Raw genomic sequence first — 27,169 nt, forward strand, 5'->3', positions numbered from 1 at the left:
CAAATCTAAATAAAATTTTAGTGACTTTTTGGGTATATCTAAAACATAGATATATCAACATTTATTCAATCAGTCTCATATTATACATGTTTCTTTTTTTCACATTTGTTTCTAATATTTTGTTTTGTTGATTTATTTATTATTATTTTTTTGTTTCTAATATTTAGTGACTCTAAACCATGTTGAAAGGAATACCTTTTAAACCACTATCTGTGCACTTTTCCAATTATTTTTTTGTGGTGAATTCTCAGAGAAAATTGATCAATTTACTCTCCCATCTGTATCTCTAAGCCTGTCCAACAGTGGGCATTTTTATTCTTTTACTAATTAAAAAAAATTTGTTTGGTTGAAAAATGGTATCTCATGATATTTTGTTTGCATTTCTTTGTTTGTATTTCTAGTGACTTACCTTTTTTCCCCCATGATTATTGGCCATTTATGTTTCTCTTTTCTTACTTGTCTATTCCTTTTTTGGCCATTTTTATTTTGGAATACTTAGGATTTTTCTTAGTGACTGAGAACTCCTGTATATTGTTGGTAGTAATTATTAGGGTTCCAAATTTTTTTTCCCAGTGCTCTTTTACTTTTACATCATACATATTTTCTGAAGTTATAGGTTAGTCATGATAGATAGAACATTCTGAAAGGGAAGTGTTATGAGAAATTTGGCCCCTTAGATATAAAATGTATTATAAAGCTACCATCATTATTTTGGAAATAGCACAGGAATACACAAAAAAGATCAATGGATACAACTCAGAAGCATGTCTGAGCATATATAAATTAGAAAGGTGATGAATAGGGAACCCTGGGTGGTGCAGCCGTTTGGCGCCTGCCTTTGGCCCAGGGCAGGATCCTGGAGACCCGGGATCGAATCCCACGCCGGGTTCCCGGTTCCCGGTGCATGGAGCCTGCTTCTCCCTCTGCCTATGTCTCTGCCTCTCTCTCTCTCTCTGTGTGTGTGTGACTATCATAAATAAATAAAAAATTAAGAAAAATTTAGAAAGGTTATGAATAAGGAATGGACAACCGGCCATTGGGAAAATTGTATTTCTCCCTCATTCCATAACCAACTTAAATTCTAGGTGGAGTAAAGATAAGTATAAACATCTTCTTAAGTTAAAAACCAATTTTTTTTAGGGGCACCTGGCTGGTTCAGTGGTTGAGCATCTGCCTTCAGCTTAGGTCCTGATCCAGGGGGTCTTGGGGTGGAGTCCCACATCAGGCTCCTCACAGGGAGCCTGCTTCTTTCTCCCTCTACCTGTCTCTGTCTCTCAGTGTCTCTCATGAATAAATCAATAAAATCTTAAAAAAAAAAAATAAAAAAAACAATATCTTAGTAAGCTCTAAGTCCAATGTGGGCTTTGAACTCACAATCCCTAGATCAAGAGTCTCATGCTCTACTGTCTGAACCGGCCAGGCGTCCCTAAAAAAATTAAAAACAAGTTTTAATAAAAAAGTTTTTATCCTCGTGTAGTGGGCAGTAACCAAAAGGAGTGGCTCCTTGCCTACCTGAAAAAAAAAATAAAAGAAAAGAACACAGAAGAAAACATTGGTAACAAATGTCTTAAGGGAAGTGTGCGAGTTCATCGCGTGCAGGTGGAGAGCCTTGGAAATGCGCCCCGGGACCGGTCTGAGGAAGGTCCAGAGGCTCGGCGACCCCGGCGTGCCCACCCAAAGGGAGGGTCAGGACTCGAACTCAGGGCGCCCGCAGCGGATCCCGGGCTGAGTCCACGCCCGCCCCCACAGGCCATCATAATTATGTAAAATAGCACTTTTCCCATATATGGTACTTAATATCTGTGCTTCTGGTAGGATGACATGGGACCGGGAAAACAGCTCGAGGGGCGGGGCGTCAGCGCCGCGGACCTTCCCCGCCGGCTCCCGCCCGGCCTCGCCCGGCCCGGCAATGCACCAAATCCCCAGCCCGAGCCCTCCGCGAGCCGCCGCCTCCTCCTCCTGATTGGACGCTCTGCGTGTCAATCCTCCCCCTGGAACCTGGCTGTCCGTCGGGCCCGCCCACGGGGGCGGGGCTCCCGCCTAGGAAGCGCGGAGGAAGGTGGAGCGGGTGGAGGTGGGGGCGGATGGGGAGGGTGAATGCCCCACCCCGCCGGCCCCAGAGGCCCCGCCCACCTTCCTTCTTACAGGCCAAGAGGTCTGTCCATCAAGGCCGGGGACGGACTGGAGTGGGCGAGGCGGCTCGGGGGGCGGTGTCGGGCCCCCAGGCTCCGCCCCGGAGCCGGCGCGGGGCTGGAATAGGCGGGCGGCTGCAAGGGCGGGGCGGGGCGGGGAGGCGGCGAGGAGCCGAGCTGGGTGCGGTGAGGCGCGCAGATCACCGCGGTTCCCGGCCAGGGCACGGAAGGCTGAGCGAGACTGACCTGCTGCAGCTCCGGCCTCGCGCGCTCGCCCCACCCCGCCGTCGCCCGCGCGCTCGAGGAAGCCCTTTCGGGAGAAGCGGCGCCCGTTCCCCGGCGCGGATCCAGGTCCAGGTGAGCGAGCCCCGCCGGCCGGTCCCGCTCCGGGCGGGGGCGGGTGGGGGCGACGGGACGCGCGGCGGCCGGGGCGAGCGGGCCGTGTGGCTCTCGGCCCCGGCGCGGCCGGGCGGGCGCACCGCATCCTTCCGGGAGGGGCCGCGGGACCCCCTGCTCCACGCCCGCGGAGGGCGCCGCGGGAGCCGAGGCCTCGGGAGCCGGGGAAGGCTTGGGCCGGCGCTCCCGGGAGCCCCCCCCCGGCGGGGCGCCGCAGCCTCGACCTCCCCTGCGGCCCGGCACGCCCCGCCCCCGCCCCGCCGGGTGCCCAAGTTGGGCAAACTTCTTAGCCCCTTGGGCGCGCCGCTTGGCCGGGCCGGGCCGAGGGGGCGTGGGGCGGGGGGCGGGCAGCGGCTCCCCGGGAAGTCAGCCGGCGCCTTCGGGACGGAGGTAACGGGCAGGCGGGGGCCGTTTGGCAGCTGTCAGGCCGCCTGAGTCAGAATCGGGCCGTCCTGCCGCAGACCTTGCTCTCGGCTCGGTTTCCGCCCTCCGCCGCCGACTTCCTCATTCGCCCGCCGCGACCGGCGGGGCGGGGGCGGGGGCCGGGAGCCGTGCGGCGCTGCGTGGGGCCCGGGGCCCGGGGCCCGGCGGGGCGCGGAGGACTCCCCGGGCAGCCCCCCGCCCCCCGGCCCCCCGCCCCCGGCAGGAGGGCCCCGGGATGCCCGCAGCCCTCCGCCCTCCGCGCGGGCCGCCGCAGCGCACCTGACTCGGCCGCACCTGGGGGCCGCCCCACGCGGGCGGGGGCTGGGAGCTGGGCCCTGCCGCTCCAGGACGCCGCCTGCGCTCTTGCATCGTCCGGGTTTGGGCCAGATCCGGGGTTGTTACCTGCCTTCCCCACTTCTCCGTGCTGGGTGCGGGGGCGGGAGGCTCCCTCCATCCTGCCCTGGGACCACACCCGGGGCAGGACTGCCCCCCCCCCCCCAGTCCCCGCAGGGAGCCCAGTCGTTTACAACCACTCCGAGCCCTCCAGGACCAGGTTGGCGGCTGCCTGGAGGTGGGGGCTGGGGGCTGGGTGAGGTCCGTGCCCCAGTCTGTGGCCCCACCCAGCCGGTGTGGGGAGAAAGGTTCCCGGGAAGTCCCAGGTCCTGGTAGGTCGTGGAGCCCGGCGGCTCTCCCCGCTGGGCAGTGGGGAGGCCCAACAACTCCTGGTTCACTGCATCCTTTTCTGGGTTTAAGAGGACCTCGAAGTAACTGTTGAGTAACTGTTGAAGGGGAAGAGAGCCTTAGCTGCTTCCTGCAACACTGTGGCCATTTCTGACTCCACTGAGACCTGCCTGATAACCACCTGATGGTTTATTCCCCTTTTAGTAGGAGGGAGGCTGCTTTAAGGCCTGTTTAGACAATCGCTGGATTAATAATATTAGTCAATTTATATTCAAGGCTGCTGGGTGCAGGGGGAGGGTACACAGATGTGTAATTGAGCAAATATTTAACTGGCTGCTCTGTGCCAGGGACTCGGCCAGGTGGTGGAGGGGTGTGAGGTTGAGTAAGACCTGGCCCCTGCCTTCGAGCACTTAGGGAATGCTGAGACAAATCTGTAGATGACTCTAATGTGAGGTGAAGATGACATGGTCCTCAGAAAGGTACTGTGAGTCATGGGGACTGGGAGAAGGGAGCCAGCCCACTGTGCGGAGACCCCAGAAGCTTCTGCCCTCCAGGAGTTTACAGTCCTTCAGGGGAAATAGTGTCTGAATGATCAAAATACAAAGGCAGCCTGTGATGAGTATCCCAAGCATGCCGGAGACAAAGGACTCGAGGAATTCCGAGAGGGGCCACCACTTCTGTCCGGAGTGGGGGTGGGGGTGGGGGGCAAGAGGGACACTGCCTCCGAAGGAGCTCGCTGCCTGAGCTGGCTGCTGATCTGGCTGCCGATCTGGCAAACTGAGGCAGGCCTTCAGTGTTGGAAAGGAAGGCCTCATTTAGTGCATAACTGAGCAATCAAGAGATTGGCTTAGTGTAATTTGAGAGTCAGTGTGCCCCCCACTTGGCTGCTGGGTGATACCAAAGAGCTCTACTTTTCACACTCAGCAAGCCTCGGCAGTGCCTGTGGGCAGATCCAGGTGCCTGGATTGGCAAGCTCTGTGCAGGGAAGGGCCGCTCAGCTCCAGAGGTGCATTCTGTGGGGCTGCTTCCCTGAAGGGCACATGAAGGGAGAGGAAAGAGGGGATCAGGGTCCCAGCTCTCTGGTTTTCAATTTTTTTTTTTTTTTTAACTTTTTAACCTAAGGGGTTGGAGATGGGACAACTTCCCTCTTGCAGGATGAAGGACGCATGTTAATCACAGGCTGCCTTTTGCCTGTTTCTGCTCCAGAAAAAACAAAACAAGGATCTGTTAGCTTTTTAGAAGGAGAAAAGCACACTTAGAAAATGCAGCATTGTTGTGTAGCCTGGGAGGGTATTGCTAGAAACCAGGCTAACTGTGCTTTCTTCACTTCCTCTTCTAGCTAATCCTTCAATAAAGTACTTAAGACAGCCCTTACCAGCTTGACATCTTTATTTCAAAAGGAGGGGAGGGGTTGGCTGTTGTTTTCCTCTGAGCCTGGCCTTACCCTTTGGAAGGGGGAGAAAGAAACCCAAAGCAAAGGGGGGAAAAAAAACCCCCGTGCCTTGACAGCTTCCTCCCTAGCATCATGTTCCAAAAATATTTAGAATAACAAAATCTGTGTGTCGTCTTAATTAAACAAACGTCCTAATTTGCTGAGCATAAAACAGCATCTCTGCCCGCAGGGGCAGGAAGTGCACTTTCCCCCCCATGCAGCTCCAGAGAGTCACTGCCTCTCGGCCTTAACCCCTGCTGCACTGAACTCCTGGGCTCCAGTCCTCTGGTGACAACAGAATGGAGCCCTGGTTGCCACCTGGGAAGTGACTGTGCTCCTGGGACTCACAGAATGCCATTCTTAGAGTTAGGAAGAGTGGGCTCAGGAGCTTTGCATCGAGCCAGGCTTCAAATCCTGACCCTGCCACTTAATAAGCTCTATGATCTTAGGCAAGTCACATAACCTCTCTGAGCTTCAATGCCCTCATCTGTAATATGGGAATGAGTACCTACCCTGAGGGATTAGGTGTGAGAACTAAAAGAAATCAGGTGTGTAAAGGGCCTGATAGATAGTGGCTCTGTCAGTTTTAAGAAAATATGTGAATAACAGGTCTCAACAACCTGGGTCCTCAGGCAGGGACACAGGGGAGGGAAGGGTAGGTGGTGTTCTTTGCTTCTGCTCAGGGCTCTTTCTGCTTTCTCAAAAGGAGTGGTTATGTGTGTGCAAGCGTGCACGCAGTGCTTGCGGGCTGTGAAGCCCAGGTGGGTCGGGGGGCCCATCCGCTGCTGCTTTTGGATGCACTCTGTGACAAACTTGTGCTCAGTAGCCCCATTTCAGGGTCTGGCCCAGATAGAAGGTGTACAAACTCTCTCCGGTTTTAGTTCTAAAATATGGTTTCCCATGGTCCAGGAAGTCCAGGGTAGAGCCAAGGGGTGACTTGGAAAGAGCATAGAACCCTGGGGTCTGGAGACCTGGTCTCTGGCTCTGGTTGGGGAACAATTTGATTTTGGTAGAAAGGGCCCTGCCATCCTACAAAGACATCATGCCACTTTATGTGCCCACCAGGTAAACACAAGAGTGCCTGGGAAACAGGCAAAATCAGTTTTCATTTCTCTGAGATGCCCCAGTGTTGAGGGCACGCTCTCATGCCCTACCGATGGGAGCATAAATTGTGAGAACTCTCTTTTTAAAGGTAGTTTGGCAATGTCTGCCAAAGCATAGTCCCTCTAATTTCTAGGAATTCAATCCACAGATAAGCTCAGATAGGCAAGAGGAAGTGTCTGAGGATATTCTTTACAGCATTGTCATAAAAAAAGACAGGAAACAAGCAAACTGTCCATCAGAAGGGTCAGATAAATCATGGCACAGCTCTACAGTGGCGATCCTGCAGTGTAGCCCCTGGGAAAATGAGGCCGATCTGTGAGTAGTTATAGGGTGCACTCTGCAAGATACGTTGCAAGTGGAAAGAACTAGGGGCGAAGTAGTATGTAAAACCTAGTATGTCGCCTGGGCTCTGCATGGAAAGATACTGAGATGCTGGGGATTGTGGCTGCTTCCAGAAGGGGAGGAGGGCCCAGGAAGCAGGAGTGGGAGTGAGCATCACATGCCTTTTTAGTTTTATTACCTGTGGAAACTAAGGGGTCTTTGGCCAGTCTTGTGGGTTTCAACTTCAAAATGCATTGCTCTTGATTCCCAATTTCATAATGAGTGCCTGTTGTGTGCAAGGAAGGAGGAGGGGTCTCGGAAATGGACTGACTTGCTCTCGTGGCTGGAACGTTTTGGGTCCTGTTTTTCTTCCCCGTGACATCATATTGCCAGAGTAACCCCCTTAAACAAACGCCTATTCTGATCCACTCCCTCATATTCTGGGAAATGATAGATGATTGCTTTTTCTTTGCTGTAAGAGAAAAGGAAGTCCGCAGTGTGTGTCTGGAAAGTATTTTGGGATACCCTTTTGCCAGGCTTCCCACAATTCCCCTGACTCCAAATCGTATACTGTTCTTTCCTGGGAAGCCCATTCTGACGATAGGGCTAACCCAGACCTTTATTCGCTTGGATTCACATTTTTTTTTTGGATTCACTTTTTTAAACTCGGGGTCACTGTAATGACTAGAGCGACCCTTCCCCCTCCATCCCCAGTTGTCCCTCCGGCCTCTGGCCTGTGGCTTTAATGTATTAATAACTGTGGAGAGGCCCAAGTTCTTGAGAAAATGGGATCAAAAGGGTGTTTTGAATTGGAGGGCTTGATCGCCTTCTCAAGAAAGACTGTCGTAGCCTTGGATGCTGTGGGTCCTGGAGAAGCTGTCAGCACTGCTCACCACCCAGTTGGCGATTTTTTGTGGCAAAGCCAGCAAAAGACCAGAAGACCCCCCATCGGGGTCTCGGACAGGCCGGTGTCCTCTGCCAGGCAGCCTCTGGGCCTCCTGGAGGAATGGCATGAGTCACACATGAGTGCACAAAATGAGCCTGAGTCTAAAATGGGCCTGCCACCACGTGGGCAGATGGTTTGAAGGCTGGATGCTGGCTGGTATCCTACTCCCTGTCCCCACCTTGTGCTGTGAAGGCACCAGATATTTGGGGAGCAGGAGAGGAGCTGCCCTCTTGCCCCTGATGTGTGTCTCTTTAAAAAGTAACTGAGGCGGGCTTCTGTTGGCACCTCTCAGGCCCCATCCTGCCCTCTAGTTTCCCAAGCCTGAGGTGATTCAGCACCCAGACTGGGACACAGCACCCGGCCCCGTGCAGGTGGGCCCAGAGGGGCTCTCTGATGGCCTTTGGCTGAGGGTGAGGCCTTCCTGGGAGTGTCTGGGGCCTGACTGCGGCCCTTCGTCTCCAGCTGCTCCACCGGGATCCCTCCCTCTGTGGCTGGAGGGAGCCTCCCGGAAGTTGCCACCGAAGGGTGTGGCTTCCTGCCCGGGCAGGTTGGGCGAGGCCTGGAGGGAAGTGGGAGGTGTAGCAGCTGGACCTGCCCTCCCGGCGGCTTCCCGGGTGCCTCTCCGGGTGCCTCTCGGGTCCTTGGTCTCAGGGGCCTTAAGGCCGCCCCACCCCGAGGAGAAGGGGGCCTCCTGGGTGGGGGGGCTTCTCTCCCCTCCGCCTCCACGGGCATTCTCTCGGTTCGGGGACTTTGCCCCTTGGAGACTTGTCCCTTTCATTTGACCTGTTCATTCCACCTGGTGTCCTGCTTAAAAGAGAAAACGAACGAAAGTGAAAACCCTCCGTGCGGAATTTCCTTGGAATCGGAGGATGTGTGAGCCGGAGGGGATCTTAGGGATAATTTCACCCCCCTCCCCCGCCCATCAGAGAAGGAGCCGTTTGCCCTAAGCTCGTTCTGTGAGTTGGTAGAAAGCCGTGGGGCTCCTGGTTTCACTCAGCGCCTTTCTCTCGAAATCACGTGGCCTCGTTTTAAGAGTGTTTTTAAAGTGTTATCTTCCCTTCCTTGGCCTTTATGCACCGTTTAGCCAAGCAACACATACTTAGCTCCTTTAATCTCTCAAGAGTCTGCTCTTCCACACCCTTGGTCTTTTTCTTTTTTGGAGGGGAGGGGCGCCACGGTTAGGACGCTGGGTGGGAAGTGCTCTGGGTTTCTCTGAACTGCTTCCAGTTGGACAGGGCGCCTTCAGCTGAAAGTTCCCACAGCTCGAAAAATCAATATTTCACATGGGGAGGTGCCAGGCAGCAGGGTGGGCCGATCGGAGGGCCGCACCGCCTTTCCACTGTCCCTTAGCCGCTCCTCATTGCTGGTCGTTTTAAGTCCTTGAATGACTGAGGTGATCGATTTCTTGTATTTTCAATACGAAACTCATGGTGGAGGGAACAAAAGAAGAACTTTGGGAGCAGCGCCTCGCCTTTTCTCCAGCAGCTAAAGGACCACTGCCTCAGTTTCCCCACCAGCAACAAGGAGATGCCTGCTTTTTCAGGCTTGTAATTTACATGTGAAGATACCTAAAGTGGTCCAGTTCTTTCCTCCCCCCTCTTTCATGTTCTCACCAACATCACCTGTCCCCCCCGGGCCGGAGGAAATACGTGGTCAGGTTTTAAAGATTTTAAATTAGTCCAACAAGTCTATCCCTTGATAACAAAGTGTGGGGGTGAGGATGGCGTTGGAACCTGCCAGAAGATGTGCGTCAGATGCTGAGCTTGTCAACGGTCACTTCCTTTGCATCCTTCATTCACATGGTACAGTTCACCTTGTCACACTGATCTGAGCTGTGTTAATGAAGCATTTTTTTTTTTTTTTTTTTACAAACTGTTACAGAGCCTTAGAGGCTCCTTTATTTAGAGCTGCCTGTGTTCAAAAGCCACCGAATTTCCTGTGTTTTGCATGAAGTCACTGGGCTGGAGAAGGAGCTTCCTGTCTGATAAACATAAAGACCCGCATTGGAACTGGTTTGGGTGACTTAATCCAACTGGTCTGGGATGGGGGAGAAGATGTTAGAAGCCACCCGACTGAGGAGGTCAGGGGACCTGGAGGTCAGAGGCAGGGGTCTTTCCTCCAGTCTAGATCCCGGTTCTCACTCGGTGCCTGGTGCAGAGGTGGCTCCTAGTTGTATCAAGTGTTTGGACTCACTGCAGCCTTTGCCTGTAAGCCTGGGGACAGGAGGCCCAGGCCGCTAGCGCTTTAGCATGCCATTTACTCATCTCTCTACTTGACAGATGCACATGCCCAGGCACTTGTCTGGAAATCTCTGGAGTAAGAGAAGTGGTGGCAGGGAGTCATTTTAAAGTTTTTGTCTGTTTTTTTGTTTTGTCTCTTGTTTTTTAAAGTAGGCTCCATGCCTAGCATGGAGCCCAACGTGAGTCTTGAACTCACAACCCTGGGATCCAGATGTGAGCTGAGATCTGAGAGTCAGACGCCTAACTGACTGAGCAAGCCGGGTGCCCCCAGTTTTCATCTATTTTTAATTTTTAAGACCAGCTATTGGGTATGAGGGTGTTGATGCCAAATTTCTTGGGCAAATCTCAGTCGTGAAACCACTCCTTGGGCCTGCAGCTGCATGGCTTTCACTGTGCTGGGTTTGGTGAGGCTTCGGTGTGGGTGGAGGGCAGAGCCCAGCTCTATCCTCAAGAGTCTTCCCCTCTGATAGGAGGTTGGGACACTGGGGAGAGACTTGTCACAAGAGGCAGGCCCGGGCACCCTGAGTGACTGGGGATTTCTGAGCACCTTGAGCCAGCCCCCTGGAGGCTAGGATTGCCAGGGGGCGGGGCTGGGGGCGGGAAGATGGGAAATGTGGGCTGGGAAAGAAGGAAGAGGCTCCTTTGGAAGGACTTTGGCCTGAGAATCAGGATGTCTGGGTTGAAGTCCCAGCTGTGCTGATAGTAGGAGTACTAATAGTTACATTCTTCTGAGCACTTGCTGTGTGCTAGGCACAGTGCTGGTGCTTTTACACGAATCATTTAATTTTTACCTCATTTCCGATGAGGTAAGAAATTACCCATTTTTAAAAAAGATTTATTTATTCATGAGAGACACACAGAGAGAGGCAGAGACGCAGGCAGAGGGAGAAGCAGGCTCCCTGCAGGGAGCCTGACGTGGGACTCAGTCTCAGGACCTGGGATCACGTCCTGAGCTGAAGGCAGATGCTCAACCCCTGGGCCACCCAGTTGTCCTGAAATTAGCTCCATTTTACAGATGAGGAGACTGAGCAGGTATTCAGATTCCAGCACTGATTGCAGACTGCTGTGTGACTTTATAGATGTCCTTCACTCCTGAACTTGTGTTTCCTCACTTGACAAGTGAGAGGTTGGGCTGGTCCCAAGGCGTCCACTGGCACAAGTGGCCAAGAATCAATGAGAGGAGCAGAGCTTTGGGCTGCTGCAGAACAGGGCCTCAATCCCACAGTGTGAATGGCTATTCAGAGTGGGGTTGCTGGTTCTGTAGCTTTGTCTTGGCTACTGACGTCACCTTTAACCTCATCTGGCCATTCTTCAAATGTATGTGGTTGGTGCGAAGGGAGGGCAGGTGACAAACCATGGCTGAGCAGCGTGAATCCTGGCCGCCGTGCCTGCTGCTGTTAGCTGGGCCCTCGCTGGTCTTCCCTGGAGAGCCAGCCAGCCAGAGGGCCTGCTGCCATCTTGACTAGTGGGCTCTTCTTGACCTCAACCCATTTGCAAACGCACATTCTTTCTTTCCTTCTTCATTTGTTTATCTGACCTGCATCATTCAGGTATCACTCCTCAGAGCTTTCTCTATGCCAGGCACTGGGCTGGGTAATGGGACTATGGAGATGAAGGAGAAGGAGGTGGGGCCCTTGTTTCCAGAAGTGGATGGCCTCCCAGGGAAGAGGGCCCAGGGGCTTCTGGGAAGGCTTCCGGGAGGAAGCGGCCTCCGAGCTGATTGCAGGTAGGGACGTGGCATGGAATGTCCAGGGAGCATTCTTGCTCAGGTGGTAAAGGATTTCCTCTCCTTTGAGGAGCACCGGGCCCCAGCCCCGCTCCCAGCCCCCTCCGTAGCCCACAGGGCCCATTAAGATCTACTTCCGTGTGCCATTTTCTGCGAAATGTGAGAGTGCAGCCTTCCACCCCCGGATCCTTAGCCTCTGGGTGGCTGCTGGGCAGTCTGCCTGTGTCCTCGGGTTGTGTGGTCAGCTTGTCCCCAGCTGAAGGACTAGGGGGATGAAGTTTTTCATGGAGTGTTGAGAAAGATGAAACTGTTGCTGGAATTAGTTTCCTTTTTGAAGTAAAATGAGGGTGGGTGTTTATGGCACAAACAGTATAATAACAAAGCTGACCGGAAGCAGATTTGCCCCTCACCGCATCCACCGCTTGCTTCTCCCTGGGGTCCCTGTCTGTACACAGGCATGCACAGTGTACAAGTGACAGCGGGACAGGTAATGTCATGTGTTCAGCGTTGTAACTGTCTTCCAGCAGTCTCCACAGGTATTATTTTAATGGCTATGCCACAAAGGGGAAGAACCATTATTTACATTGTCAGAAAGTTCCATGGCTTTTAGTGACCCCTTTTTTTAAAGATTTTATTTTATTTATTTATTCATGAGAGACACAGAGAGAGGCAGAGACACAGGCAGAGGGAGAAGCAGGCTCCATGCAGGGAGCCTAACGTGGGACTCGATCCCAGGACCCCGAGATCACGCTCTGGGCTGAAGGCGGCCCTAAACCGCTGAGCCACCCAGGCCGCCCTGACCCTTTGGAAATTCATTCAGCAGCTGCTCCCCTGGGCGTACTAGGGCAGAAACTGCTGGTGGCTAGGAGGTAGGTGAGAATGCAGATGCGTGAGATGTCACAGGCCCTGCCCTCAAAGGGCTCACTTCTGGACTCCGGGGGGCGGTGGGGGGGTGGAAAGCACTTCCCTCTAGTGTTGTGGGTTGTGATAGAAGTGAGCCCAGGAGGAAATGGCAGCTCGGGTGCCCAGTTTGGATAGATGGAAGACCACTTTGTTTTTAGTGGTGGCACAGCTTAGGAATGAGGACCTGGGAGATCTTTCTGGGCTCAGTGGAGGAAGATCTGAATGGCTGATGCAGTTCACAGGCCTGGGCTGGAAAACACTCAGAGGAAGTGAGGGACAGAGGCTCCAAGGGGTCTTGTCCACAGGGGGGCTGGGGACATAGCCCCCTGGCCCTACTGGGAGATCTTTCTCACCCACCCCATCCCCTGTGGCCTGAGTCACAGAGAGAGGCAGGGGTGGTCTCAGAAACATCCAGTAGGCCACTGGGGCTCTGCTGTGGCTCCTGCTGCCCAGAGAAGGTGCAGGATTGTAGCAACAAGTTGCAACAGTTTAGTTTTGTTGTGAAGAAAAAGTTTCAGAATCCTAGTGGCGGCTTTGGAGCAGATAGGTGTTTGTAATGGTAAGGGAGTTCTTTGGGAGCTGGGCATGCTGGGAGAAGATGCACATGGTCAAGGGTCTAGAACCTGGAATGTAATGCCTTTGCTCTGGTTTGGTGTTCCTTGCCTCTTCCAGCCCTGCACTGTCCCTGTTCCTGTCCCTCAGCCCTGGCTCCAGGGAGCCTGGAGGTCAGGAGAGAGATCCTTTATTCAGAAAGGAGCCACAGGCTTGTCACCCACCCCATGGGGTGGGGATAGGAGGGTGAGGTCACTGGGGCACTTCCTGTCCTGTTGGTGTCTCAGGCTTTGTCCATCACCCTGAGCCCCCCTGCAGCCTGGATCAGTACCCGGCTGCCTGGAGCTCATGTTGGACGAGGACACTTTCTGTCCCAGTTGTCAGGTCCTCAATGCCACCCATTGAACGCACACTCAAAAAAAACCCAAACCAAGCAAAACCAATGCCTTAACCTCATCTTATTTTATTTTTTACATATTGACTGGAAATTGGTAATAAGAAGAAAACATGAGCTAGGAGATTGCAGCACTTGATAGATTCTCTCCCATCCCCTACTTTACTGCTGGGTGATGGATATACGCTAGAGGTTGTCTTGGAAATTATACCATCTGCAGTTACGTGCCAGCTCCTATATCAGAAGAGGGGGAGGTGGGTACATGGACTAGTGAGTTAGATAAAGCAGGAGTCGGCAGGCTTTGGGTAAGGGAGTGGGTGACTCTGGAAGCAGCAGGTGGGTTATTTTCACTCAGTTTATTTGTTCATTAAAATATGTATAATTCCTGGGGGTTTGCTGGAGACTGCCTAGGTGCCAGGTGCATGTCTGGGTGAAGCAACCAGAGTCTGTGGTTTACATTCTAGAGGGGTGCGAACCAGGCAGCAGCAAGGCAAGCAGCTCAGGTGAGGGTGTGCACGGAGTCCCCCAGGCCAGCGTGGTCAAGAGGACTCTCTCTCCCCAGCCCTGGAGTCTGGGATGCTGGGGGTCCACCAGCGAGGTGCAAGCACCCTCGGTTTCCTCCGAGGCCTCTCTCCTTGGTTTGCAGCCAGCTGCCTTCCATGCATGGGCATCCCTGGTGGCTGTGGCTCCTGTCCTCCACTTACTAGGACACCGGTCAGATTGGGGAGCCCAGGGATCCCTGGGTGGCGCAGCGGTTTGGTGCCTGCCTTTGGCCCAGGGCGCGATCCTAGAGACCCGGGATCGATTCCCACGTCGGGCTCCCGGTGCATGGAGCCTGCTTCTCCCTCTGCCTGTGTCTCTGCCTCTCTCTCTCTCTCTCTCTGTGACTATCATAAATAAATAAAAATAAAAAAAAATTATTTAAAAAAAAAAAAAAAGATTGGGGAGCCCACCCAAATGCTCTCATTTTACCTTCATCACCTCTGTTAGGGCCCATCACCTACGACAGTCCCATTCGGAGGTCCTGGGGTTAAAGCCTCAACAGGTGCATTTAGGGAGGTGTGGGACACAGGTCTGTCTGCATCGGGAGAAGAGAGAGGGTGTGTGTGTGTCAGTGTGTCAGTAGCGGTCTCTCCAGTAATCCAGGGCAGTCCTGGATTATTCCATTCTTCCAGGTGCAAGGGACTTTTCTGGATTTCCCCAGGTGTTTATGTCACTGCTCCAAGCCACGGTTTCCTCCTCTGTAAAGTGTGGCTAGTAGAACCCATGTGGGTGTCCTTGGAGTCGCTAACGTAGGAAGGGACTGAGAGCCTTCCAGGATGCCTGCCCACCGTGGGTCCCCATACCCTCACCTGTCTGCTCCCCGCCCCTCGTTCACCAGGGCACCTTTCCCTTCTACCCTGCTTCCTCCTCTCCGCTGCCAATTCCACTGTGATCAAGGTCCAGGGTAGCCGGGCTCGTGTTCTTTCCAGGTTGCTCTGTCTTCCTTCCGGGGTGATTGTACCCCTCACCCCCTACTTGTTGACCAGTCCTTCTTGGGAGATGGCTTCTCCCCTCTGATGAGCCATAAACACTGTTTTTACACAAGTGATGGGTAACAGTTTGTAGAATTAAGTGTAAAATCCTAGATGCTGCGAGATATTGCTTTCTTTGCCGTGTCAACACCTCCCTGGACCGGGGACTCCTTGGCACTTCTCTGAGCTGGTCTGCTTTCAGGTCTTGCTCTTCCCATTAGAGGTGTTGCTCCTGGGACCCTTATACGGGGCCTCGCCTACAGTCGGCACTTAGTGTATGCTTGAGAAACGGGTCAGTATATTCATTCTACTGAGTGTGCTGGGTTAGCATCTGCCTCAGCACTTAGCTCTGCATGACCCTGGGTAGAAAGCTTTATTTCTTTGAGCCCTGAGTCTTAACCATTGTGATGTGTGTACGTCTCATAATGTGTAATAGGCAGGACCCTTTGTCCTGATCCTGATCTTCTCACCTGCCAGCTCTTTGACCTTGGCAAGCCATGTACCCTTCCTGCTCCTCTTTTCCTTGTGTGTGGAATGAGGAAAATGAGAGTCCCCATAGAGGACTTTGATGCTCAGTAAAGTTTGGCTCTATTGTTTATATGTTTGATCTTATACATAAATTAAAAAAATTTTCAAAGTAAGCTCTATGTGCAACTTGGGCCTTGAACTCAGAACCCTGAGATCGTGTCCTGTGGTCTACGGATGGAGCCAGCCGGGTACTCCTATTTATACACTGTTTGTCCAGCACAGTGCCAGTGTCTTATACCTGCTTTTATCCACTTATCCAATAGGTTCAAACACCTATTGTGACCAGTTTTTCCTATCATGATAAAGTTTGAAGTCACATTCAGGTTGTTGCAATGAAAGTCTCCCAATCCCATGAGGGTGGTAATATTGTTCCTGTTTTTTTTTTTTTTTTTTTTTTTTTAACTTCATTTATTTATTTGACATGGAGAGAACACAAGCAGGGGGAGTGGCAGGCACAGGGCGATGGAGAGGCAGGCTCCCCACTGAGCAGGAAGCCCAATGTGGGGTGATGTGGGGCTTGATCCCAGGACTCTGGGATCAGACCTGAGCCGAAGGCATATACTTAATGGACTGAACTACCCAGGCACCTCAGTGCTCCCATTTTATAGCTAGGAAAACTGAGACTCAAAGAACCTAAGTGCCGAGCCCCAGGTAGCAAGTGAGAGAGCTCAATCCTCCCCTGCTCCTACACGTTCCATGTCTGCTTTCATTGCCTCTCCTGCCTTCTCATCCCAATGAACCCCTTCAATAGGGGCGAGGGGCAGGCTATCTATGTTTGTGAAGTTGGGGGTTCGTAGTTTGTGCTTTTGTACATAGCCTTAGAGTCACGAGGCCCAGTGCCGCCTCGCTGGCTTGTGGGCCCAGGTATATAGCCTCCCTATCCTTCTGAGACATGGCAGCAGGTGGGGATGCACAGCCAGATGTGTGAGGTCTGGTCAGCCTGGTTCCTGTGGGGGAAACTAGCTTTTCTCCCTCAGTTTCCCAGTGCCACCACCTCCAAGCCGCTTGCTAGCCCACAGTGCCCTGCTCTCAGTCTGCCTTCTGCCCAGAGCTGGGCCTGCTGCCCACTGACTGTTTCCTGCCTTTGCCAGGGTGAGGAGGAGGTGGCTGTGTTGCGCCAAGTGCTTATGAAAACTGCCTCATTATGGGATTAATTACTGGCCACTGGGCACTGTGGCATTTATAGGACCCCATCAGTGTTGTGACTTCTCACCTCCAACTGTCTCAGTTCCTTCCTCCAAACCACCTGGAGTTAGTTCTGCTGACTTTCTGGTTAGCACTTCAAGCCTTGTGTCAGAGAAGGAGTGGACATTGGCCTCTGAGGGTGAGACTGAGGATCTAGCAGCATCCCTCCCCACCACCTAATAGCTGAGTGCACCGGAACCTTGGCCTCTTCTAAGTGAGGACGCTTCCAGGATGCGAAGCCCCTTGTGTGCAGACTATTGCAGTATCACACACCTTGGCAGGCCAGTGTATTCAAGAGAAGCTGGGAAAGGATGGCCCTCTTCCCCTTTAAAACAAGTCAGAGGTTCTAATTATCCTTAGGTTGACATAGTGGAGGCCTCTCCCCCTCCCCCCTTCTGGCTTTCAAACAAGAATCTGAAGAATGTGATACTCTGTGTGGACCTGAGCAAAGATCAGGGGCAGGATTCAGAGCTCTTCCGGGGGCTTTACCAGGCAGCCTTTTGTGCTCCTGGACCTGGGACATTCCGAATTGGTTGTGGTTGGAAGTCTCTGACAACTCCAGTGGGTGCTCTAAATTCCAAGCTCGCTAGTGGGATCTGAAGGGGACAGCTGGGAGGGGTGGGGGGAAGTCAGGTCAAAAAAGAAGTTTGCCAGGGAAACTGGGCTGCCCCTTCTGCGGCGTGTGGCGGGGCAGGTGGTGGGTCACTCGGGCTCCTTCCCCTTCCTGCTGATCCCTCTGTGCTCTTTACAGACTTCAGGTGTTTGCTGCTCAGCACCTGCCAGAGGGTGAGTGAAGCGGTGAGCCGGCCAGGAGGCCCAGGAGGCAGACCTCTAGGGCGCAGACACCAGGCGCTACTACCTGTGTGCCCTAGAGTGAGGCATTTCAATATTCTGGGCATCAGTTTCCTCTTGTGCAAAACAGGATATGGCTACAACCTACCACCCAGGGTCGCCTTGCCGATTGGCGAGATCTCAGAACCAAGTGCTAGTGGCAGTTATTATTTGCCAGCGCAGTCCTGGGACGTGGGCCCTCTGAGCGCCCATTTTACAGATGAAGAGAAGGGAGGTTCGGGGCACTGAAATAACATCCCCAGACATTCCCTCGACCTGTGAGTGGAGACTGTGACGCTGGAGTCAGGGTGGCCTGATTCCAGAAGCGTCACGTTCTGCCCTGGTGCCGCATCCCTGGGGTGCGTACGCACACAGGTGTGCCTGCATCGGTGTGTGTACCAGTTTGCGTGTGTGCACCCCGTGGGGTGGGTTCGTTCCCAGTCTGGCAGCTATGTGGGGTGGGGGCTGCTGTGCTTTCCTTCCAGCGCACAGCTCAGCCTTGACCCCTTTGGAACCAGACCACAGCCTGGGCAGAGGAGCAGTTCTTGGTGGGTGGTAAAATAAGCAGCAGCCAGGTTTCTGGTGAAGGACATGCTGAGGTCATCCCGCAGCCAGGCTCCCTGCTCAAGGACAGCTGGGTTGGCCAGCCTTCTCTAGGGATTGATTATTAGCCTTCTCTAGTAATTGAAGTTTTCCATAAAGTGGGACATATGTGGGTTTTTTTTTTCTTAAGATTTTATTTATTCATGAGAGAAAGAGACGGAGACATAGGCAGAGGGAGAAGCAGGCTCCCTGCAGGAAACCTGATGTGGGACTTGATCCCAGGACACCAGGATCACGCCCTGAGCCATAGGCAGTTGTTTAGCCACTGAGCCACCCGGGTGCCCCAATATGTGTGTTTGTATCTTCACGGTGTGACTAGTATTCAAGTGATTTATCCCCCTGCTCCGCCCGGAGGCCAAAGGCTCTGGGATGCTGCTTGTCTACCCTAGTTTCTTGGGAGGGTTTGGCTCTGTCCTCCAGGCCGCCATGTGCCCCGGGCTGGCATCTGCTGGCAAACTCATGAATAGTCCCAAAGTGATGGAGCTGTAGGGAGAAGAGACTGTTGGCTGTATAGGTTTGGATTTCTTGTTCCTGCAGTCCAAGGTGATCCAGAGCAGCTCAGGGGAAACGGCCTCCTGCCCCACCATCCTGACTCCTCCACTTTTCGTGCCAACTTTTCACTATTGGCTTGTCCTGACTGCAGTTTGTCTTTTTTTTTTTTTTTTTTTTTTAAGATTATTTATTTATTTATTCACGAGAGACATAGAGAGAGGCAGAGGCAGAGATACAGGCAGAGGGAGAAGCAGGTTCCATGCAGGGAGCCCGACGTGGGACTTGATCCTGGGTCTCCAGGATCACACCCTGGGCTGAATGCAGGTGCTAAACCGCTGAGCCACCCAGGCTGCCCTGCAGTTTGTCTTTTGCCCCCTCTGACCTCTTCTGTGAGATCCTGATTATGCCTCTGGAGGGTAATGAAGAAAGAGGATCCTCTCAGGTCTTTCATGTTGCCTTGCTGGAGAAGGAGGCCACTTGAGGGTCCTTTTGCCTTTGAAATTGTAACTGATGGACTGTACGTGGGGGGTCTCGGTGAGCTTTGTAAGGTGGCATGCGTGGGGTTAACTGCCTTCATCCAGTTCCCAAAGGGGTCCTTACTGGCTGAAAGTGCTCAGAACCAATGATCTAGAGAGAACTTTGGGTTTCCTGTTTATAGAGCGTGTATGTGCACACGTGTGTGTGTGTGTGTGTGTGTGTGTGAACAAATGCCATCAACAGGCTATTAACAGACATGAGGGTCTGTTCATTACAGGGTTAGGTTATGCTACCCCAGGGATATAAGTATGCAGAGAGCACCTCTCTGAGCTCATCTCTATAGGATAGCGATCTTTCTTGCATTAAACTGTTAATATCGGGGGATCCCTGGTGGCTCAGTGGTTTGGTGCCTGCCTTCGGCCCAGGGCATGATCCTGGAGACCCGGGATCGAGTCCCACATCAGGCTCCCTGCATGGAGCCTGCTTCTCCCTCTGCCTGTGTCTCTGCCTCTCTCTCTGTGTTTCTCATGAATAAATAAATAAAATCTTAAAAAAAATATATTAAAAAAAACCTGTTACTATCCTTTCACTTCTGGGCAACTAGCTAGGGCTGGAGGGGTGATGTTCTGATTGTAGTGGATTGGATTTTTTGGGATTCCGCATACCAAGGGAGCACTGTCCTTGCACGTTTGCCCCCCTGGGCTCCAGGTCCTCAAAGGATGTTTCCTAAATGCCCACATCCTTGCAGTTTGCTTCACCTGCCTGAACCTCTGAATGTTTTTTTTTTTTTTCTTTTTAAGGGGGAGGATGAGGAGCAAGAATAGGGCAGAGCCACAGGATGCATGCCAGAGCTTTACTGAGCTTGTCAGGATCAGGGGATGGAGCAGTGGGCGATGAATGTATCTGACACATGTCAGGTGACTGCCATCCTACCTGCTGCAGGTTTGACCCTCACCGAGCCTCGCTTTGGCTTTGGGCTCCAGCTTCTCCTTGACCTAACTTGTGGCCTTGGGTCACTTGTGGTCTGGTCACTGGACCAGTCCGAGCCGCCTCTACCCAGTGACAGTTGTGTCAGATTGGCATTTTTCAGACTGTCAACTGAAAGGAAACCTTGTTGGTGGGTGGTGAAATTACTTTCACAGGCAGCAACCAGTGTTTTTAGACACGAAATAAAATAGACTCAAATGGAAAATACCAAGAATAGCATGTATATATCATGTTATGGAGCTTTTGTTTGACCTGTTTGTGTGTATTTGGGATTAAAAGCCTTTAAATTAAATTCTCTCTCTCTCTTTTTTTCTTAAGCTGTGGGTTGAGATTTAAAAAAAATGTTGGCACTCCAGGATGAGATCTGGGGGCCTCTTTCAGCCCTGACTTTGTGTGGTTCCCGCCTACAGGTCTGAGCTGAACGAAATCTCCTCCTCCACTCCAGCTGAGCCTGTAAATGGAGTCCCTTGCAAGATCAAACTCTTGAAAGTTCTTTACAAAATTCTGGGAAATGAGCTACATTCCTGGGGTGGAATAAATCATGTTGAGTTAGGCTAAGCAGGATGTGACTTCAAAACCCCCCGAAGTGGGCTATGTGAGGGCAGAGCTTGTGACTGAGTCATTATGGACTCAGTGGTGACACAGACTTCTTGAGAGAAGAGGCAAAGATTGTGGAGAGAGGGGCCTGCAGGCCCCGGGGCGCCACCAAGCACCGCTCCTCCGTTAGCCCATTGTGAGCCTCACAATAGTTCTGTGAGTTGAGCAGTGCTCTGACCATGCTGCAGAACTGGGACTGTCAGCTAGACCTGGTGGGGGCTGCACCCCCACATGCTCTCATGTACTCACAGCTGTCCTGGGGCGGGGAAGCTGATAGCACTTCCCTTTTATAAGCAAAGAAATTAAGGCCCAGGGGGCCAAGGCAACTGGGCAAAGTTTGTTCTGTTTAAGTGATGGGTCTGGAAGTGATGGGTCTGGAATTCTAGGGCCAGTCTGGCTGCCTCCTGAGTTGAGATCCTTCTAAGATGCCTTCTGGGAAGGTCATGAATAAGTTATCACTGTTTGGAAGGGCTGTCTCCCTTTCAGTGATGAAGCTCATTATCAGAGTTGACTTAAATGACTACTTAATCAATTCAGGAAGTTTGTGTTGGCGACCCCGGCCGGTCATATGTCTCTTAGAAACAAATGAACATCACATTTAGCTGGAAGGTTGGATGTGGAGGAGGAGGAGGAGGAGGAGGAGGAGGAGGAAGGTGATGTGATCCTGGAGGCCACCTGTTCTGAGCCTCTGCTGCTTTGCCTGCTCAAGGGGGAGGCGAACCACACCAGAAGTCACTTCAGTTTGGACAATAAGGTGCAGGGTTATTGGTCTTATCATTAGGCACTTTGAGAATGGGTGGCAGAGAGTCTATGGTGTTTAACCCCTGGACTTTGAACCTTTTGGGAAGCTGGAACCTTCCCCATTACTCCAGTTCATTAGTATTATTCAGCACTTACATGTGCTGGGCCTCAGGGACCCAGCAGTGCCTGGGATAGGGTTCCCAGCAGGAATAGGGTTGGGATGGTTGTTGGTGGTAGTGGCTATGCTACGGGGCTTTTCTGTGTGTGTGTGTGTGTGTGTGTGTGTGTGTGTGGTTTTTTTTTTTTTTTGTATTATTTAAACATCACTCAGAATAATAAGCTGCTGTAGGCCTGGTGGGTCCTGGGCAGAGTGGTCTTCAGAAATTGTCTTTAGTTTCTCATCTCAGGTTGCATTTCCCTGCTTGTCATGATGTGGACTCGGGAAACCCAGCATGAGGACACCTGGGTGGCTCAGCGGTTTGGCGCCTGCCTCCGGCCCAGGGCGAGATCCTGGAGACTCAGGATCGAGTCCCGCATCGGGCTCCCTGCATAAAGCCTGCTTCTCTCTCTCTGCCTGTGTCTCTGCCTTTCTCTCTGTATCTCTCATGAATAAATAAATAAAATCTTAAGAAAAAAAAAAAAAAAAGGAAACCCAGCATGCTGCACTTTCCCATTGAGACAGCAGCCGTATAATTAGATCTTTTCAGTATGGTTATTTTTCTGCATTGGGTTCCAGCAAACTGCTCACATGCTTGAGGAGAGAAAAACCATCCTATCAGCAGAACCAAAGGGGGGCTGAGTGAAAGCCTCACGGAGGAGGTGAGGCCCGTGTGTGATCTCACTACGCAAATATTGAACCAATTAAAAGCAAAGTCGAGGGTCCAGTGTAGGTGACTTACTGCAGATTCAGCCGGAGGCCTCTCCACCTCTCCACCTGGCCTCTTCCCATTGAGTGAAAGCTGCATAACCTGTTGCTAATGTGCCCCACCCCCTCAACACTAGCAGGGTTTAGGAGGGTTTCCTTTGGAATGGTTGTTCTCTTGGGCAGCCAAGAAGACACACCGTGAGCCATGAACCCAAGCATCTTGGACAGTTTGGTTCACTTCCACAAGCACTAACTGAGGACCCTCTCTGTGATCCCTGGGCTCAGTCAGCACTTGCGTGTGGGGTCGGGGTGTGGGGGGACAGTCCCTGCCTTCAAGGAGTCTGAGGGCTGATGGGAAAACAGGCAGAGAAGCAGTGCTTCTGTATAAGGAGGTTATGCTGGCATCAGGTCTGGAGAGGGGAGGGAGCTAGATGAATAATACACTGGGGTGTTAGGGAAGTCTACCCAGGTGATGGGAGAGCTGGCCACGGAGCACAGGCTCTCCGCTAGGGAGCCGTATCTAGAATGGAGAGTGTCTGGGGCGGGGCTGGAAGGACAGTTGGGAGGTGTTGGGTACAGGAATTGGTTGGGTCCTAAAGGTCACGAGGTTCTTGTCCTTTAGGCAGGATGGGCATGCTCAGTGTCAGAATTCTTGAATGGAATGACAACGGGGCGTCTTCTCGCTCTGCTTTCTGCCCCCACTGGTGGATTCATTCATTAGTTAAGAAAGTATCTTATAGCCCAGAAGACAGGGATGGGATCTTAGTGGGGGAGACCCATTTAGGCACTTTGGTCTGGATGACATGTGATGCCTGAGATCTATGCCCAAGACACTTAGGCTGGAGAGGCCCTGGGATGCCAGGTCACTTCTTACTTTGGAGGAAATGCCTGTGGTAGGCATTGACTCCTGCTTCTCCCTGAGGCCTGAGCTGGACTGTTTGCAGTAGTATCACAGGGTGATACCTGTGCCTTCATTTGTCCTCATCTTGTGGCATTTAACCAGGGTCCCCCCTAGCCCCGTCCTGAGACTCCCCTCTCTTATATTGCAAGTCCACTCCTGGGTCGTCCAGGCCGCTTTGCAGCTGTTCACTTCTCCTGTCCCCTCCAAGTGAGGTCAGAGAGGGTAATCTACTTAAAATACAAATCCAGTGATATCACCCTCCCCCCACCCCAGGTGGCCTCCCCTTGTCCCTCAACTAAAATCCACATTCTTCAACGTGGGTGATAAGATCCTGGGTGAGCTGCTCTGCTTATCCCCTCCAGCCTCAGCTCCTCCCTTCCCCCCCCACCCCTTCTGTCCTTACCTCGAAGGAGGGAGGGAAGCTATGCATGAAATTCTGGTGTCTTTTTTTTTTTTTTTTAAGAGAGGGAGAGAAAGAGTGTATGTGCACAAACACGCGCAAGGAGGAGGAGGGGCAGAAGGAGTGGGAGAGAGAATCCTCAAGCAGACTCCCTGCTGAGCTGTGCTCTATCCCAGGACTCCGAGATCACAGCCTGAGCCTGAGCTGAAACCAGAAGTTGGCTGGTCAACTGACTGAGGCACCAGGTGTCCCTCTAGTCCCTCTAGTGTCATTTGTGATGGTCTGATTGTGTTGGGTACAGGGCAAATTCAAAGTAACCCCAGGCCCTGCCTTCTGTAGTCAGGCTAATGTGACCATTTCTGTGTTCCTGGGCTCTTGAGGAATCCTGGGAAGCCCCTCCATGTGGCCTCTGAGGAGGGAAGGGCAAAGGGGGTGGGTTCTAGGGCTCTGGTGCTAAATTCCTCACTGGCCTGTCTCTGGTCTCTTTTCTTATCTGCTAAGCATCAACACAGGCTTGGGTTGGAATACTGCTAATGGCAACAAGTCCTAGCTTCTTCTGTAAGCAGACAGCATTCCTGAGGTGGGGAGAAGCCGGGTGGAGGGGGGCAACCTCCCAGTCTTCAGCAGCTTCTGCCTCATGGGCTCTGGGAGGATCCTCCCCCTCCTGTTCCCCCTACCTCTTCCCTCCTCCCCATCCCTGGGAGACCCAGCACCATAGGGTGGTCGACTACTGTAAGGTGAGCCCTGGGTGACAGGGTGCCGGACGCCTCCCTGGAGCTGACTGTTCTAATGGTCCTGGTGTTTATGTAGGCCGGCTCCTGTGGTCCGCTATCTTGGTCAAGCCTGATAGCCAAGCAGCTGGTCTGTGCCAAGCCAGACTCAAATTTAGTTCTTCTGCCCAAGGCCTCATGCACATCCCACCAGACCAGCACTTCCCAGGCCAGCACTGAGGAGCAGTTCTCCTGCAGGATATCCCAGGGTGCTTAACCTGATTGGACAAAGTGAAACGGGTTTCCTTGACTGCAGAGCATTTTGTGGGCATCATGACTGCAGAAGGGCCACGGAAAGGCAGGTTTCCAACCTCTTTGGCCATGCAGCCCTCCTCCTTCATGCTAAATTCCCAGCTGGGAGAGGTCACACTGTGCCATGTTGTTCTCCTTGGATTCATGTAATCTGGAGAAGGAGTCACTAAACTCCTAGAAACTTTTCATAGGCCCAGGTGTCCTTCTAGAGAAGGATTAGGATTAATTAGGTCAGGAGGACGAGATCCAGAAGTTCTTATTCAGTGTCTGAGTCTTTCCTGTTAATTTGAGATACAGCTCCTCTGATACAGATTTTTTCTTCACTCCAAAGCTAAGAAATTGTGGTATTGAACAGCTTCAAGATTATAGGAATTGAGCGTGAGATTCAAACCCAGGTCCATATGACTCTAAAGTCACACCCATTCCATTATCTTACAGCACATTACAGGCTTATCTTGGGATTTGCAGAATTGGTGCTCCACATCGCAGTGGTTTTTTTTCCAAGTTCCATCTGTCTGTTGAGAGTTGGTACCAAAGATGAGTGTCTGCAGTACTTGCTTATTAGCAGATGCAGGCTAAGTGCTCTCTGAGAGGCAGGAAGGGTGGCCTGAGGCCTTTTCATGAGTCCTGACAAGGGTAAAAGCCATGCCACATCGGCCCAGGTCCTTTCTGGTGTGTCTGGTGATAGACGGTGGGTGCCTCCACCTTGGTTAGTCAGGAGGTGTCAGAAGGTTCCAGAAAACAGATGATTTTATTCAACCTTATGCAAAGGTTCTTGAGGACCAGTAAATAATCTTCACTCCTATTTCTCTTTGTGGATTGAAAGCCTTACTGTGCTTTCTTTGCCTTCTTGTTTTGGGGACAGATAGAAGAACTAGTCCTTCAATGAGCTGGGTTTTTTAACAATTTAGGTAAGTGGCCGTGACTCTTGTGCGTGCTGCCAGCTTCGGTCTCCTTGTTCCCGTCAACTAACCTAACCCTCTAGCCCTCTGCACAGTTCAAGGCGACTTTCCAGCTTCCTAGAAACCTTTCTCACTACTCCTTCTTTCTCTTTTCCTTGTTGCTCATACATTCATTTCGTTCAGGAAACTTGAACTGAGCATGAACTGGGGTCAGGCATTGTGCTAGACATTCGAAATCCATGAATGAGACTGCCTCCTGTGCTCAGATGAAACTGCAGATAATGGCAGTTCAGCTGTTTGATTACTCACGGGAAGTCCTTTTGTAACCATCCAGGAGGGCCTTACAGCTGAGGGTGTTGGAGTTGAGATTTGAGAGAGGTGCAGAGGAGGCTGTGAACAGGACTTGGTTATGAGGAAGGGCAGGGTCACACAGGACCTCCTCGACATTCAAAGATGATTAGATTTTATTCTGGAGAAGATGTGGAGTCATTGAACCATTTCAAACTGGCGAGTAATTATCAATAAAATAGGATATAGCACGCACAAGAAATGGAGCTGCTGAGTCATCCTGAAGACAGCAAGGGGTATGGATTAGAAGGAGGTAGAAGACTCTGCAGAAGGAAGGCCAGGAAGGGGGCTGTTGTGTAGTCTAGCCGGAGCCAGGCACTGGCCATGGGATTGACAGAGGGTTTTGCTAATCCACCAGAGAGGAGTTTACAGTGATGGTCTTGGGTGACCAGGTGTCTTTCGCAGAGATGGAGACCCAGAAGGAGTGCAGGTTTGGGGGAGTTCAGGGTGATGGTGCTTGTGGGTTCTCTGGGTGGAGACATCAACTGGTAGGCACTCAGATATATTTGAGGGGGTTTGCAGGAGATTTCTGGGTGGGATACATTTATCTGGGTATCCTCCCTGGGACTAATCCTGATTTATCAAAACCTTTCAATAGGGGCACCTGGTTGGTGGGCTCAGTTGGTTGAGCGTTGGCCTTCAGCTCAAGTCATGATCCCAGGGTCCTGGGATCAAGCCCCACCTCAGGGTCCCTGCTCTATGGGGAGCCTGCTTCTCCCTCTCCCTCTGCTTGCTGCTCCCCTAGCTTGTGCACATGCTCTTTCTCTCTCTTTCTCTGTTCCAAATAAATAATATCTTAAAAAAAAAAAAGAACTTTGAATAAATGGCATTTGATGGAATTATTCCAGAATATGGTGTGAGCCAGCACAGCCAGAGGAGCCCCCCCCCCCCCCCCCCCCCCCAGTGTGGCTGCTGCCTGCCTTCCATGAATCACCTGGACCCCTTCACGCTGGTGAACTTACATGTGAATCACCAGCCAAACAGCTGTGTTGGAGGTTCTGGAGTTTTGGGCCCTGCTGGAGGAGGCACATCAGCCTCCTTTGCCTGAGGTTTTTTTGTTTTTGTTTTTGTTTTAAATTGGGATATTAAGGAATCTTTAGAGTACAGTCCAGTAGTGGATTCAGGTCAGATCCCATAACATAATAACAGTGTATTACAGGGACAGTCACAGCTGGAGATGGTGGGGAGAGAGGCCAGAGATGCTGCTAAATATCCCACAATACACAAGACAGCCCCCACAGCAAAGGATTAGGTGGCCCCAGGTGTTCGCAGCCCTGCCTTAGCCAATCATATCAGATCACATCATCATGTAGTTTATGAAGAACTGCCCCCCACTTCTCCCTCGGCCTGCTACCACCTCTCCCCCGCCCCCACCAGCACCCTTTCCATCTTCTGGGACCCAGTTTACACCCCATCCCTTCCATGAAGTTCCTGCTGCTTTGAGTTTTCCATTGACCTACTCCTTCCTCTGTGTTTCTGCAGTGCATTACTTGTCCCTTTGTCTTTCTTCATTGAGTCTTGTGTTG

At 52.1% G+C, this 27,169-nt stretch overlaps 1 protein-coding gene across 1 annotated transcript in view; it reads left to right on the forward strand.

Moving 5' to 3' along the window:
- The first annotated feature begins 2,282 nt into the window (after positions 1–2,282).
- MYH9 (myosin heavy chain 9) overlaps positions 2,283–27,169 on the forward strand; it is a 90,826-nt gene continuing 65,939 nt past the window's right edge. The window contains exon 1 of the mRNA XM_041757488.1: positions 2,283–2,489. The gene's annotated coding sequence lies outside the window, so the exon portion shown is untranslated. The remainder of the gene's footprint in view (positions 2,490–27,169) is intronic.

This window comes from Vulpes lagopus, chromosome 5, assembly GCF_018345385.1.
Source record: "Vulpes lagopus strain Blue_001 chromosome 5, ASM1834538v1, whole genome shotgun sequence".
Lineage (NCBI taxonomy): Eukaryota > Metazoa > Chordata > Mammalia > Carnivora > Canidae > Vulpes > Vulpes lagopus.